Here is a 16,874-nt window from a genome sequence, read left to right on the forward strand (position 1 = left end):
AGGGAAGCTGCTAGAGGAGACTGCTGAAGTTAATTGGAGCGAACAATTGGAAGCAGGCAATTACACAGGCAGACCAGAAGCCCAACCCAGCACTTAAAACACTGCAAACAGCAGTGCAGGCTGTTTCTCATAAGAGATACTGCAAGAAAGGAGTAAGCTATCAGAATTGAAAACTGACAAAAGCTGAACTCAGAGCAGAAATGCTAGGGGCTGCCATAGCTGTTATAATCAGGCATAGGCGGATTGCTGAGGGTGGTGACAATGCAGATGCTGACAGACAACCCAGAGTGAGGAGAAGGAGAAGAGTATACAGGCCCAGGGTCACCTACCATGGGTTACATAAGCTGGAGATAGTAGAGCGCTACAGAGTGGACAGAGACCTTCTGCAGCAAATTGTTGAGCTGTGCAGGCCACGTCTCACACACAGAACCAACAGAGGGGAACCCATCCCAGTGGAAACCAAGGTATGTGTTGGCCTAAGAATACTAGCAACAGGTACCTTCCAGAGACCAACTGGTGATATGATGGGGATATCACAGGCATCAGCATCCAGGGTACTGCACCAGTTCCTGGATGCCATATCAGCACATGTCGGTGATCATGTATATTTCCCCAATGACCGTGAGGTAGTGGCCAGCAATATGCATCTCTTCCAGCAAATAGCGGGATACCCTGAGGTACTGGGTGCAATAGACTGCACGCACATATGCATCAAAGCACCAGCCGGTGAGCGGGGTAGAGCCTATATTAACCACAAGGGATTCCCCTCCATCAACTGCCAGGTCGTGTGTGATGCCCAGGTAATAATAATGAATGTGTGTGCTGGCTGCCCTGGGAGCTACCACGATTCCCACATCTGGCATCTGACGCAGCTGTACCAATCATTTGCCAGTGGGGACTTCCCACATGGACACCTAGTGGGGAACGCAGGTTATGCACTGGAGCCGTGGCTGATGACACCCATCAGAAATGCACACACACCTGAACAGGAATGCCATAATGAGGCACACGCACAAACACGTAATGTCATAGAGCGTGTGTCTGGGCTGCTCAAGTCACGGTTCCGGTGTCTGGACACATCTGGTGGAGCCTTGCAGTACACACCAACTACATGTACCCAAATGATCATGATATGTGCTATGCTACATAATATGATCCTGCGGAAACAGCTGCAGCAGGACCAGCATAGGACTGGGCCAAACATACCCCCACCATTGCCAAGGCCACCACAGGCAGAGGGTGACTCAGAGGAGGAACAACCTGACCTTGTCCCAGTAGGCAGAAGGAGGCATGCCCAGTATGCCCTGGCCTTGGCAAAGAGGCAACGCATAGCACATACACTTGGTCAGTAGGAACACTGGAACTGATACCCGCTCTGACTCACTCATATAGTAACAGGGATGCCTAACATGACACAACCTGCTTCCAAACATTTACAGGGAGTGTAGTATGTGCATCCGACAGAGGCAGCCCTGCAGCACCACCTGAGGCATGAATGCCATGTGTTAAGTAATGTAACACCATGTACCATATGCACACCTGAGGACCCTGACTAACATCCACCCTCACCAATCATAAACCACAAAAACACAAACCCACCTTCATAGGTACCACAAGGGATAGGAACCTAGATGTAATGCTACCCAATGCCAGAAGTATAAACAGCAAGATGCGTGCAGTGTAAACGCACACAGTATAGAAAATGTAGATATCAGTGCTGTAATAGAAAACTGGGTCAAAGCCCACATCAGCACCCTAACACTACCAGGTCACACCTCATACAGTGATGTACATGTGCAAAAACATGGAACAAGCTACAAAACGAGGGCGACTAGCAATAAATGTCATGGATAACCACACCCCCATGTTGGTACCACAACAAGAAGCAACATGGATTAGCCATGGTCAAATACCAATGGCTAAAACTGCCTACTACTATATAGCTTGCTGCAGACCACTGTCCTAATAGCAGGAACCACACCAGGCCTATGTTCATAGGTTCATAGGTTCATACTAGGCTATCTGCCCTAGGGCATTTATAAGCCTAGCCCAGAGTTTTGTGGCTTCCGCCACCCCTTCAGTTTGAAGGATAATATGCCCATTATTTTGCTGTGCCTCTGTCAAGCAGTGACACTGAGGTTATCCCTGGGCTATACCTGCGATCTCCCATCCATTGGTCAAGATTTCTTTTGAACAAAGCCAGCGAGGTGCTCAGCCTCACATGTACCAGGATGTTGTTCCACAGCATAGGGGGTCTCTGGGTGATGAATCTGTCCCTCCAGCACGTCCTATTAATAGCCGTCTTGAGGTTTAAGTCTCTTGCCCTTGTAGTTCTGATGGATTTAGAGGTTCTGAGGTGAAGCATGTTCATTAATTCCGGGTTGGACATGGCCTTGTATGTCAGGCACAGGTCACCTCTGAGCAGACGGTAAGCGACTGAATAGAGCTGGAGTTCTTTCAGTTGGGCAGCATAAGACATATCTTTGATACCCTTTATCCTTCTGGTGAGGAATTTTTGGGGCCTTTCCAATTGCTGCAGGTGTCGGGTCAGATACATTCCGAATGGGGCATTGTACTCAATCATTGGTCTGATGAGGGATGAGTACAGGGGAACAATGACCTCCCCTGATCTAGATGTGAATCCCTGCATGATCAGGTGGGCAATGTAGAAGGTCTTCTGAACTACTTTGGCAACGTGAGTGTCAAATGAAAGGTTACTGTCAACCTGGGTGCCCAGATCCCTGATAACCTCTTCTGTGCTTAGAGGATTGCCACCTATATGGGAACTAGGGGTAACCTTGTTTTTCCTGAAGGGTATGACTATGCATTGTTTAGCGTTTAGCTTTAGACCATGGCTCTGGCACCAGTTATCCATTTCTATGAGACCCTTCTGAAGGATGTCTGTGTCAGATGGGTTTTCAACTATGGTTCCCAGTTTGCAGCCATCTGCAAACTTTGCCAGCCATAATCCTCCTGTGTTTGCTTGTACTTCTGAAAAGTAGATGCTGAACAAAAGTGGGCCCAGGACTGAGCCCTGTGGGACACCACTTGTGACAGGCTTGGAGTGTGAGCTGGCGCCAGCAACTCTGACCCTGTGGGTTCTGTCACTTAGCCAGTTTGCAACCCATCTTGTGACGTATGGGTTTACATTTAAGCTGGTGAGTTTTCCAATGATACCCGCATGGGGTATTGTGTCGAAAGCCTTTGCCAGGTCAAGGTAGGCTGTGTGGACTGCCTTGCCCTCGTCAATGGCCTTGGTGACTGTTTCGAAAAAGTCAACCAAGTTTAAAAGGCATGATCTGCCCTTGACAAAGCCAAACTGGGTTGGATCCAAAGTCTGCAAGTCCGATATGTCTTCATTTATGAGTTCCATTATGATCCTCTCCATAGCTTTGCAGACCAGGCTTGTCAAACTGATGGTACGGTAGTTTCTGGGGTCGGTGGAGGCACCTCCTTTGTGAAGTGGAACCACTGTTGCCGTACACCACTCCTTGGGTTTGTATTCTGAGGTGAGGCTAAGATTAAACAGCTGCCCTAACTGCGGGTTTAATTCCTCATTGAGTTTGTGGAGCACACAACCGGGGACACCATCTGGTCCCATGGATGCTGTGTTTTTCGCCTTGGATAGAGCACTTCTCACCTGAGCATTTGAGATGTGTGGGGGGCTACAATCCTCTGGTATAGATATCTCTCCTTGTGGGGGGGAGGGGGGAATCTGCACTGAACCTGTCAGCCAGTATGTTGGCAATGTCTGTAGGTTCAGTGATCTTTACATCATTTTGAACTAATTCTGAGCATATCTGGGAGTTTCCTCCCAGGTTTCTAACATAGCTAAAAAAGGCCTTATAATTGTCTTTTGAGTCTTTAGCGAGTTTTCTCTCAAAATTTGCCTTGGATGATTTTATGGGAGATCTCAGTTTTTTACTTATGATGAGCAGGGGTGTCTTTCCTTCTAGGGATTTTGCTCTATCTTGTAGTAGCTCCTTCCTTTTGTTGTAGAGCTTGTTTATGGCTGGGGTCCACCAGACTGGACACTTGCCTTTGGTACAAAGAGTCTTTGTTTTGTTTGGGATTGCCTGATCCATGCAGTCCTGCAGGTGCTGATAGAAGGCATTTGTAAGTGATTCAGAGGCTTGGGTAATGGTTTCCGCTGGCTTGGGGGCCTTGAAAGAGACCACACCAGTCTTTAGAAGTGTGAAGTCGGCTTCTGAGAAGTTCTTCACTGTGGTCTTTTTTATCTGGGGTGGGGGTGGGATGTGGACTTCCAGTGAGATTAGTTTATGATCTGATCTCACCAATGATGGGTATACTTCTGGTGTTGAACATTGTGACCCCATGTTCGTGATGATAAGATCTAGTATGTTGTCTCCTCTTGTGGGGATGGTGACTAGTTGTTCCATGGCATTTGAGTTCATGAACTCTAGGAACCTTTGAGCTACAGTGTTGGGGCTTGAGTAGTGATCCCAGTCTATATTTGGATAGTTGAAATCACCCAGTATGATGGTGTTTGGAGATACATTTATCCCCTCCAGTGTTTTCAGGAAAGCTGTGTGAGGTTCCTGAGTTTGAGAGGGTGGCCTGTAACATGCTACAAACTGCAGAGCAGTCTTGCCTACGGTTAATTGCACCTGGATGGTCTCCGATGCATCGTGCGTTGCCACCAACCTTGAGGTGAGGGTGTCCTTGATGAATACCACCCTCCTTTCCTGGTGTTGTCCGGATTTTGGGGCCGGAACGCATGATATGAGGTAACACCTGATAGTGCCGGGGTGCTGTCAGGAGCCTTGAACCAGGTTTCAGTCACAGCACAGACATCGATGTTCTCCATACTGAGAAGGGCTTTGAGTGCATGCATCTTGAGGTAGAGACTTCTGGCATTGAGCAGCATTACCCTTAGTTGTTTTCCTTTTTTGTGTCCTAGGGTGGTAGGTTTAGAATCTGAGCCTTGCCTAAAAAAGGCACAATGGGGGTGGCAAGAGCCTTAGCTAAAATCCGGAAGCCCAGGGGTGACAGGTGCAAGCTGTCCCTTGCGAATCAGCGTGGCTTGTCCAGCATGTCATCCCAGGCAGACAGACATTGGATCCCCTTTGAATGACACCATACTTTAAGCCAATTATTACAGCTGATCATCTTGTCTCTGTATTGTGGCATCATTCTTGGTGAAGGTAGGATACTGCTCAAGGTCAGGGTCATACCTGCCTGGGCTACATAATCACAGAGCTCCTCTATGTCTCTTTTCATGTAGTCCAGTGAGGTACGTCTCAGGTCGTTCACACCAGCATGGACAATAACTGAGTCATACTTGTACTTGCAGTTGAGTGACCTGAGTGCTTGCATTATGTGGTGGATTCCAGTGCCTGATAGGCAGCTTACTGTGACCTTCTCCTTACTCAATCTGGTGAGCGGGACGTCAGTGTTTCTGACTATGGAGTCACCTACGACGAGTGTGTCTGGCATTGTGTTTGGCCTTAAGGGCTGTGACTGTTTGGCATACTGACTCTGTGGTCTATGTGTTGCATGTGCTGTGCCCTGTGGAGGCAGTTGTTTGGGTGTCTGCTTTGTTGGCCTCTGCTGTTTTGGTAGATTTCTGATCAGAGCTTCCGAGTATGTCTTTGTGTGTTTATGTGTATGATTTGAAGTTGTGATAGTGCTATGTGAGACTGGGTTTGTGGTGTGTGTGGTTACCTTCTCCTCCTCTCTGGTCTTGCCAGTCCTATGTTGAGAGAACTCAGCCTCCAGTTTGGCTATATAGTTGCATCTCTCGCATGTATTTGTGTTTTGTGGGAGAAGGAGAGGGTTGTCTGTGTACATGAGGCAATTGTAACTTTGCCTCAATATTCCCAGGTTCACCAGCTGAGCAGGAGAGGACACTAGCAACTGATCCCTTGACATGCTAGAAGGAATAGACAACAAATGTTGGAATACAGGAAGATATCAAACCCCCCAAACCACATTATATTGCTTGACTGACAATACCTACACGTACACCATAGTTTCATAGTTAACTACTAGGCTATCTGCCCTACTGCATTCATAAGCCTAGCCATAGTGATGTGGCTATTGCCACCCCTTATAGTGGTAATAAGTGTACAGAATAGATTCCGAATATTGTGCCTCTGACATAGTAGTGATACATTATGGCCCCCTTACGTAATCGAATAACATGACTGTGCCTCTGTCTAGTAGTGACACAGGGAGGACCCCTGGGGTAAACCTACAATCTCACATCCAGTTGTCCAGATTTCTCTTGAAGAGAGTCAGTGAGGGACTCTGCCTAACATGAAATGGGATTCTTTGCTAGAGTGTGAGAAGCCTCTGAGTTATGACTCTGTCCCTCCAGCATGTCCTATATATGTATGTGCTGAGGTTCAAATCCTTAGCTCTCATGGCTCTGGTGGATTTGGATTGCTTGCAGTGGAGCATGTCCACCAAATCCTAATTGGACATGGTCTTGTATGTCAGGCATAGGTCACCTGTAAGTAGGCGGTATGCTACTGAATAAAGCTGGATTTCCTTTAGTCCGGAAGCATATGACGTGTTGTAGACCCGTGATCCTCTTGGTAAGGTACTTTTGGGGTCTTCCAAGCTGTTGCAAGTGCTGGGTGAGGTACATACCAAATGGGGCTTTGTATTCAATCATGGGCCTGATAAGGGAGAAGTATAGTGGTACAATGACCTCCTTTGATCTAAATGTAAAACCCTTCATGATAAGGTGGGCAAGATAGAAAGTCTGTCTAACCACTTTGGCAACATGGGTGTCAAATGAGACGTCACTATCTACATGTGTCCCCAGGTGTCTGATTTGTTTTCTGTGCTCAGTGGGTTGCTGTCTATGTATTGATGTGTGGGTACTGTGTTCCTCCCAAAGGGGATGACTACACATCAGTTGCATTCAGTTTCAGGCCATGATTCCGGCACCAGCTATCTGTATTTGTGACGGCAGTCTTTAGGATGTGTGTGCCGGCTGATGTATTCACTATGGTGCCTAGGTTGCAGTCATCTGCAAACTTTGTCAGCCACAACCCTCCCATGTTTGCTTCCACATCTGAAAGGTAAATGCCAAATAAGAGGGGTCGCAGGAAAGATCCTTATGGGACACCACTTGTGACTGGCTTTGAATCTGACAAGGTACCTGCAATGTCGACTTTATGGGTTCTGTTTCCTAGCCATTTTGCAACCTATCCTGTGACATATGGTTTTATATTTCAGCTGTTGAGCTTGTCAATGATGCCTGAGTGGGGTATTGTGTCAAAGGCCTTAGCCAAGTGCAAGTAGGCTGTGTGGACCGCATAACCCTCATCAATGGCCCTACTGACAGTTTCAAAATAGTCAACTAGGTGCAAAAGGCAGGATCTGCCCTGTACAAAGCTGAACTGGGTGGGATCAAGGGTCTGTAGGTCACCAATGTCTCTGTTTAAGAGCTCCATAATGACCCTTTCCATAGCTTTGCAGACAAGGCTGGTTAAGCTTGCGTGGTGGTAGTTGCCAGGGTCTGTGGAGGCATCTTCTTTGTGGAGTGTGACCACTGTTGCTGTATGCCAGTGTTCAGGTACATATCCTGTAGCAAGGCTAAGGTTAAATAGCATTTGTATATACGGGTTTAGCTCCTTCTGGAGTTCACATAGCATGCAACTGGGGATACCATCAAGTCTCATTGATGCTGTGTTCTTCTCTTTGCTGAGTGTGGCTCTCACATGGACATCTGAGATGACAGTGAGGTTACATTCAGCTGTTCATAAGTTCATAGGTTCATAGGTTCATACTAGGCTATCTGCCCTAGGGCATTTATAAGCCTAGCCAGAGTGTGTGTGGCTTTCACCACCCCTTAGGATGAGAATACTATACCCATTAGTTTGCTGTGCCTCTGTCCAGCAGTGACACAGAGATGATTCCCTGGGTAAACCTACGATCTCCCATCCACTCGTCAAGATTTCTCTTGAGCAGAGTCAGTGAGGGGCTCTGCCTCACATGGACTGGGATTCTGTTCCATAGTGTAGGGAGTCTCTGGGTGATGAATCTGTCCCTCCAGCACGACCTATTTATATCCGTGTTGAGGTTTAAGTCTCTTGCTCTCATGGCTCTGGTGGAAATGGATTTTTCGAGGTGGAGCATGTCCATTAATTCCGGGTTGGACATGGCCTTGTATGTCAGGCACAGATCACCTCTGAGCAGACGGTATGCGACTGAATAGAGCTGGAGTTTCTTCAGTCGGGCAGCATATGACATATGTTTGAGCCCCTTTATCCTTTTGGTGAGGAACTTTTGGGGTCTTTCCAACTGCTGCAGGTGTCGGGTAAGGTACATTCCGAATGGGGTGTTGTACTCAATCATTGGTCTGATAAGTGAAGAGTACAGGGGTACAATGACCTCTCCTGATCTGGATGTGAATCCCTTCATGATCAGGTGGGCAATGTAGAAGGTCTTCCTAACCACTTTGGCAATGTGAGTGTCAAAAGAGAGGTTACTGTCAATGTGGGTCCCCATGTCCCTGATAACTTCTTCCATGTTTAATGGATTACCACCTATGTGGTAATTAGGGGTTACCTTGTTTTTCCCAAAGGGTATGACTATACATTTTTTGGCATTTAGCTTAAGGCCATGGTTCTGGCACCAGTTATCCATTTCTATGAGACCTCTCTGGAGGATGTCTGTGTCTGATGGAGTGTCAATTATGGTGCCCAGTTTGCAGTCATCTGCAAATTTTGTCAGCCACAATCCCCCTATGTTTGCCTGCACTTCAGAAAAGTAAATGCCGAACAAGAGGGGGCACAGGACTGAGCCCTGTGGGACACCGCTCATGACCGGCTTAGAGTCTGACATGGCACCAGCAACTCTAACCCTGTGTGTTCTGTCCTTGAGCCAGTTTGCAACCCATCTTGTGACATATGGGTTTACATCTAAGCTGGTGAGCTTTTCTATGATGCCCGAGTGGGGTATTGTGTCGAACGCTTTTGCTAGGTCAAGGTAGGCTGTGTGAACTGCCTTACCCTCATCAATGGCCTTAGTGACTGTTTCGAAAAAGTCAACCAGGTTCAAGAGGCAGGCTCTGCCCTTGACAAAGCCAAATTGGGTAGGAACCAGTGTCTGTAGGTCCCCAATGTCTTTATTTATGAGTTCCATTATGATCCTCTCCATAGCTTTGCAGACAAGGCTTGTCAAGCTTATGGGGCGGTAATTTCCAGGGTCCGTAGAAGCACCACCTTTGTGGAGTGGGACCACAGTTGCCGTACGCCATTCTTTGGGTACATATCCTGTAGTAAGGCGAAGATTAAACAGCAGCCTTATGTGTGGGTTTAGTTCCTCATTGAGTTCGTGTAGCACACAGCCGGGGACACCATCCGGTCCCATTGATGCTGTGTTTTTTGCTTTAGAGAGAGCAGCTCTCACCTGGGCATCTGAGATGTTTGGGAGGCTAGACTCTGGTGGGATAGATATATCACCTTCTGGGGGGGAGGGAGGGGAGAAATTTGCACTGAACCTGTCTGCCAGTATGTTGGCAATGTCTGTGGGTTCAGTGATTTTTGTATCATTCTGGACTAATTCTGAGCATATCTGTGAGTTTCCACCCAGGTTTCTAACATAGCTAAAGAAGGCCTTATGATTGTCTTTTGTGTCATTAGCGATTTTTCTCTCAAAGTTGGCCTTGGATGATTTTATGAGTGATCGTAGTGTTTTGCTAGTATTGATCAGAGATGCCTTCCCTTTTAGGGATTTTGCTCTGTCATGTAGTAGCTTTCTCCTCTTGTTGTAGAGTTCGTTTATGGCTGGGGTCCACCAGACCGGGCGCCTGCCTTTGGTAGAAAGGGTCTTGATTTTATTAGGGATTGCTTGATCCATACATTCCTGGAGGTGCTCGTAGAAGGCATTTGTAAGGGTTTCAGCAGCGTGAGTTGTGGTTTCCACTGGCTCGGGGGCCTTGAAGGATACCACTCCAGTCTTAAGAAGTGTGAAGTTTGCTTTTGAGAAGTTCTTCACTGTGGTCTTTTTTGCTGGGGTTGGGGGCGGGATGTGGATCTCCAGTGAGATTAATATATGGTCTGACCTCACCAATGAGGGATATACTTCCGATGTGGAGCATCTTGTCCCCATGTTTGTGATGATCAGGTCTAGTATATTTTCTCCTCTTGTGGGAATGGTGACTAGTTGTTCCATAGCATTTGAGTTTATGAACTCCAGGAACCTTTGGGCTAGGGTGCTGGGGCTTGAGTAATGTTCCCAGTCTATGTTTGGGTAGTTGAAGTCACCCAATACGATGGTGTTTGGAGAGACATTCATACTCTCCAGTGTCTTCAGGAAGGCTGTGTGGGTTTCCTGAGTTTGAGAGGGTGATCTGTAGCATTCTACAAACTGTAGGGCAGTTTTACCTATGGTTAATTGCACCTGGATGGTCTCCGATGCTTCGTGCGTTGACACTAACCTGGAGGTGTGGGTATCCTTTATGAATATGGATACTCCCCCTCCTTTTGTGGTTCGGTCCAGATTTTGGGGCTTGAACGCATGATATGAGGTATAACCTGATAGTGCTGGGGTGCTCTCAGGAGCCTTGAACCAGGTTTCAGTCACAGCACAGACATCGATGTTCTCCATACTGAGGAGGGCTTTGAGGGCGTGCATCTTGAGGTTTAGACTTCTGGCATTGAGCAGTATTACCCTTAGTTTTCCTCCATTTTTGTTTCCTAGGGATGTAGGTTTATCATTTGAGCCTTGCCTAAAAAAGGCACTATGGGGATGGCAAGAGCCTTTGCCAATATCCAGAAGCCCAGGGGTGACAGGTGCAAGCCGTCCCTTGCGAAGCAGCATGGCTTGTCAAGCATGTCATCCCAGGCAGACAGACATTGGATCCCCTTAGAATGACACCAGTAATTAAGCCAATTATTAAAGCTGATCATTTTGTCTCTGTATTGTGGCATCATTCTTGGTGATGGTAGGATACTGCTCAGGGTCAGGGTCATACCGGCCTGGGCTACATAATCTGAGAGCCCCTCTATGTCTCTTTTCATGTTGTCCAGGGAGGTACGTCTCAGGTCGTTCACACCGGCATGGACAATGACTGAGTCATACTTGTACTTGCTGTGGAGTGACCTGAGTGCTTGTGTTATGTGGCGGATTCTAGCACCTGACAGGCAGCTTACTGTGATTTTTTCCTTGTTCAGTCTGGTGAGTGGGATGTCAGTGTGTCTGACTATGGAGTCACCTATAACAAGTGTGTCTGGCATTGTGTTTGGCCTTAAGGGCTGTGACTTTGATAACTATCTTCTTTTGGGGGTGAGGGAGGGGGAAAGTTGCACTGAACCTGTCTGCCAGAATGTTGCCAATATCTGTCAGGTCACTGAAATATATGTTGTTGTGTACCAACTCTGAGCATATCTGAGGGTTCCCACCCAGGTTTCTGACATAACTGAAGAAGGCAGTGTGGTTATCTCCATTGTCTTTGGTGATTTATGTCTCCAAGTTGACCTTGGATGTCTGTATGAGAGAATGTAGCTTTTTACTAGTGCTGATCACAGCTGCCTTCCCTGTAGGAGATGTAGCTCTGTCTTGCATTAGTATCCTTCATCTGTTATAAAGTTTGTTTATGGCTGGGGTCCACCAGACAGGCCACTTTCCCTTGGTGGAGAGGGTCTTGGTTTTATTTGTGATTGCATGGTCCATGCTTTCTCGGAGATGTCTGTAGAAAGCGTCTGTGAAGGAGTCACCATTGTGTGTTGTGGTTTCCACTGGCCCAGTGGGCTTAAAGGATACCATCACAGTCTGAAGATGTGTGAAGTCAGCTTCTGAGATGTTTGTCGCTATATTCTTTGTATTATACTAGCACTGACACAAGTGTAGACAATTTCCCAGAATCCATCAAACAAACTGGACATGCAAAATGTAACACTTCCACAAGAGGGGTAAGCATACTGGATGTGATAATCAGAAATATATGTACTGGATGTCAAGATGAGACATGTATCCCTCACTGGTAAGACCAGACCATAGAGTAATCACACTGTTGTTACACATCCCGACCCCAGTCCCTGGCCAGATTACCACAGTGAAACACATGTATAAAGCATAGCTTCAACCCTACAAACCAATGTGGAATCCATGAAAAGCCCTGTGCAGGTCCAGAATATGGGACACACTGCAGAACATGTTATACAGGCATACCATGAACACAGCCAAGAGTGCTTGGAGTCTGCAATCACAAACAACAAGACACAATGCCATACACCCAGGCATCTGGCATGCTGGACTCCAGCAATTACTAAACAATTGAAGAGAATGAGGAAGCTACCACATGATAGATCAAACATAAAAGGTGATCACTAGTATGGCAATAAAATGTGTCCACACATACAATCCACTAAGGCCAGGCAAAACAAGTAGAATCTGTGAATCCAGTGGCAATGTGACACCTGTCCCAAGTACACACACAACAACAACTCACCCCAATAAATACAAATGTATGTGATAGACGCAACCAGGTAGCCAAACCGGAGCCTGAGCACCCCCAAATCAGTACTGTCAAAACTAGTCAGGAGGACAAGGTAACCACATACACCACAAACCCAGTCCCACATAGACCTACAACGACTGTAAACCAAACACATCAACACAAAAACATTCCCAGAGGCCCTAATTGCAAACACACAACACCAACACAAGCCTCCAAAGCAGACACCCAATAAAACAACCTCCATACATAGCACATGTAACACATAGTACACAAAGCTGGTGTGCCAAACAGTCATAGGACAGAAGGAGAAACAACATGCCTGATACAGTTGTAATAGGTGACTCCATAGTGAGACATGCTGCTGTTCCAGGGATGGCTTGCACCTGTCACCCATGAGCGTCTGGATATTGCCTAAGGCTTTTGCAACCTACAGAGATCCTTCCGTAGGCAAGGCTGAAAAGACCAACCCACCACCATAGAAAACAAAACTGGAAAGAAACAGAAGGGTAATGCTGATCAATGCCAGATGTGTAAACCTCAATATGCATGCTCCTGAGGCCCTCCCCAGTATGGAGAACATTGATGTCTGTCCAGTGATAGAAACCTGCTGCAAGCCTTATGACAGCACACCAACACTACCAGGTAATACCACATATCATGTGTTATGGCCACAAAACCTGTAACAAAACATAAAAGGAGGGTGAGTATCCATATTCAGCACAGACACCCATACATCCAGTTAACTGACAATGCTTATGTCATTGCAGTCCACCCATGTGCAACTAACCGTAGGCAAGACTGCTGTACAGTCTGTAGCATGCTACAGACCACACCCTCACACACAGGAACCCCACCCCACTGTCCTGAAGACAGTGGACAGTATGAATGTACCACCAAATACAAAACAAGGTACACACAAATTACCACATAGGTGGTAAACCATTATGTGTGGATTGAGTAATCAGGGACCTAGTGACACAAGTGGACAGTCACCTGTTATGTGACAGTCACATGGCCAATTTGTCTAGGAAGTCTGTCTATACTGGACACTGTATCATGAAAGGATTCACATCTATGTCAACAAAGGTCATTGTGCCCCCATACTGTTCCCCTATCAGACCATATTGTAGTACAATGCCTCATTTGGGATGTACATTACCTGGCACCTGCAGCAGTTAGAAAGACCTCAAAGGTACCTCAGCAAGAGTCAGAAAGGATCTCAAATATATGTCATATGCTGCCTGGCTGTAGACACCACAGCTGAATGCAGTCACATACTGCCTACACAGAGGCATTGTATGTCTGTTGTACAAGTCCATGTCCAACACAGAAGTAATGGACATGCTCCACCCCAGACACATCAAAGCCATTAGAGCTGTGTGAGTCAGAGATGTCAGCCTCAACACATAATCAAATAGGATGTGCTGGAGGGATTGATACCTAACCCTGAGTCTCTCCACACCCTGGAACAGAATACCACTACATGTTAGGCAGAGTCCCTCACTGACACTCTTCAACAGGAAGTTAGCAAAATGGATGGATAATTGTAGATGTACACTGGGGGTCTTTACTGTGTCATGTCCAGACAGAGGCACAGCTAAGTAAATCATAAATGGCCATAATATTCAGATAGCAAGGGGTGGCAAAAGCCATAAACACTGTGGCTAAGCTTACAAATACCCTAGGGTGGATAGCCTAGTATGAACCTATGAACCTATTATGATACAAATTGTACAGGACACTAAGGATAACCCCAACACTGCTGCAACTGATGGTAGTAAGCGTGTTGTGAATTCCTAGATATGCTCTGGATCACACAAATATTACAAACAACATACCAAACACACACACGTATTGCCAACATACATCCTGACAGGTGCAGTGCAAACCCCCCCCCCTCATAATGCAAAATATCTTTCCCAGCAGACTGCTGCCTCCCTGACATTATGTCAGCCTTACCACAGGATATGTACCCAAAGAGCAGTGTACAACAACAGTGGTTGTTCTCAAGAAAGGTGTTGCCTGAATGGATACTAAAAACAACCACCACAGAATCCTGAGAAGCTTGGTCTGCACAGCTATGGAAAGGATCAGCATGTACCGCAGACATAACGATATTGGGGATCTATTGACACCCGACCCTACCCAGTGTGGGCTTATGAAGTGCAGACCCCACCCCTAAACATGTGTGACTCAGTTGAAACAGTAATTGAGGTCACTGATGAGGGCAATGTGGTCCACACAGTGTAGCTGGACCTTGCAAAGCCTTCCATACAATACCCTACGTGTTCAATATAGATATGCTCACCAGCTTATATATACACCCCAATGTCACTAGAGGGGTTGCAAACCAGACCAATGACAGAACTGACATGGTCAGACATGCTGCAGCCATGTCAGACTACAAACCACATATAACATGTATCCCACAAAGCTTGGTCCTGGGACCTTCCCCGTCTGGTATATATGCCCCATAGGTACAGGCAAACATGTAAGGACTGTGCCTGAACATGTTTGCAGAGGACTACAAACCGCCTAACATATCTGACACTCCAGCTGACACAAGCATCCCACAAAAGGGCCACATAGAAACAGACAACCGGTGCCATAGCCATGTCAGCATGTTAAATGGAGAAAACTGTATAGTCAACCTCTGTGGATATACAGTAAGTGACCACCAATTACCACATAGGTGTTAACCCATTACATACTTAACATGTAATGACAGACCTGGGTACACAAGGTGATAGATATCCTGCATTGGACAAACATGTGGCTGTAGTGTTAACAGAAACAATCCATATACCAACCTAATCATGAAGGTTATGACATCTAGATAAGGGGAGGTCATTGTGGTTCTGCAGTTATCCTTCATCAACGTTACAAATGACCACAACAGCCCCTGTGGGGTGTACCTCAGCAGACACCTCCATCAACAGTAAAGTCCACAACAGTACCTCACCAGGAGTATCAAAGAGTTTGAACACATGTAATGTGTTGCCTGATTAAACAGAGTGCAACTCCACACACTGCCATGCTGGCCACCCAGACGCAAGCTGTGCCTGATGTAGAAAGCCATGTCCAAGCTGGAATCAATGAACATGCTGCACCTTGTACAATCTGAATGGCAGTGAGCTATGCACACGAGGGACCTGAACCCCAGCACTGACATACATAGGACAAGCTGTACTGCATTATCCATAACACAGAAGCCACACCCACGCATGAGTAAACTACCAGTACAGGTTATCCATAGAGTCACTCGTTGATTCTCCTCAACAGGAATTGTAATGAGTGGATGGGAGATGGTAGGTTTACCCTGGGTATCAATGTTATGTCACAGGTAGACAGAGGCACAGTATACTAAACAAGACATATGTCATGGCAAACTACACTTACAATGTGTCGAAGGACAAACACACTCTCTGACTAGCATTAGAAATGGCCTAGGGCACATTGGTAGTGTTTGCCAATGTACACCTATGCTGTGGAATACACTACTGATGTTGGATGAGGCTGTTGTAAGTAGTTCATATCTGAACATAATGCAACATGGTCAGACAGGTTCATAGGTTCATAGGTTTATACTAGGCTATCTGCCCTAAGGCAGTTATAACCTAGCCCAGAGTTTTGTGGCTTACGCCACCCCTTATATGGAAACAATACTGTGCCCATTAGTTGTTGTGCCTCTGTCCAGCAGTGACACAGAGACAATCCCCAGGGTAAACCTATGATCTCCCAACCACAGGTCAAGATTCCTCTTGAACAGGGCCAGCGAGGTGCTCTGCCTCACATGGACCAGGATTGTATTCCACAGCATAGGGAGTCTCTGAGTGATAAATCTATCCCTCCAACATGTCCTACTTATATCCCTGCTAAGGTTTAAGTCACTTGCCCTAGTGGTTCTGGTGGATTTGGAGGTTTTGAGGTGAAGCATGTCCATTAATTCCTGGTTGGACATGGCCTTGCATGTCAGGCACATGTCACCTCTGAGCAAACGGTATGTGACTGAATAGAGCTGGAGTGTCTTCAATCTGGCAGCATATGACAGATGTTGCAGTCCCTTTATTCTTTTGGTGGGGGACTTTTGGGGTCTCTCCGATTGCTGCAGATGTCGGGTGAGATACATCCCGAATTGGGCATTGTACTCGATCATTGGTCTGATAAGTGAAGAGTACAGGGGAACAATGACCTCACTAGATCTGGATGTGAATCCCTTCATGATCAGGTGGGCAATGTAGAAGGTCTTACTAACCACTTAAGCAACGTGAGTGTCAGAAGAAAGGCCACTGTCAACCTGGGTCCCCAGGTGCATGATAACCTCCTCTGTGCTTACAGGATTGCCACCTATATGGTAGCATGGGGTTACCTTGCTTTTCCCGAAGGGTATGACTATACATGTTTTGGCATTTAACTTCAGGCCATGGCTCTGGCA

This window comes from Protopterus annectens, chromosome 3.part1 (genome assembly GCF_019279795.1).
Source record: "Protopterus annectens isolate FY-2018-M chromosome 3.part1, PAN1.0, whole genome shotgun sequence".
Classification (NCBI taxonomy): domain Eukaryota; kingdom Metazoa; phylum Chordata; order Ceratodontiformes; family Protopteridae; genus Protopterus; species Protopterus annectens.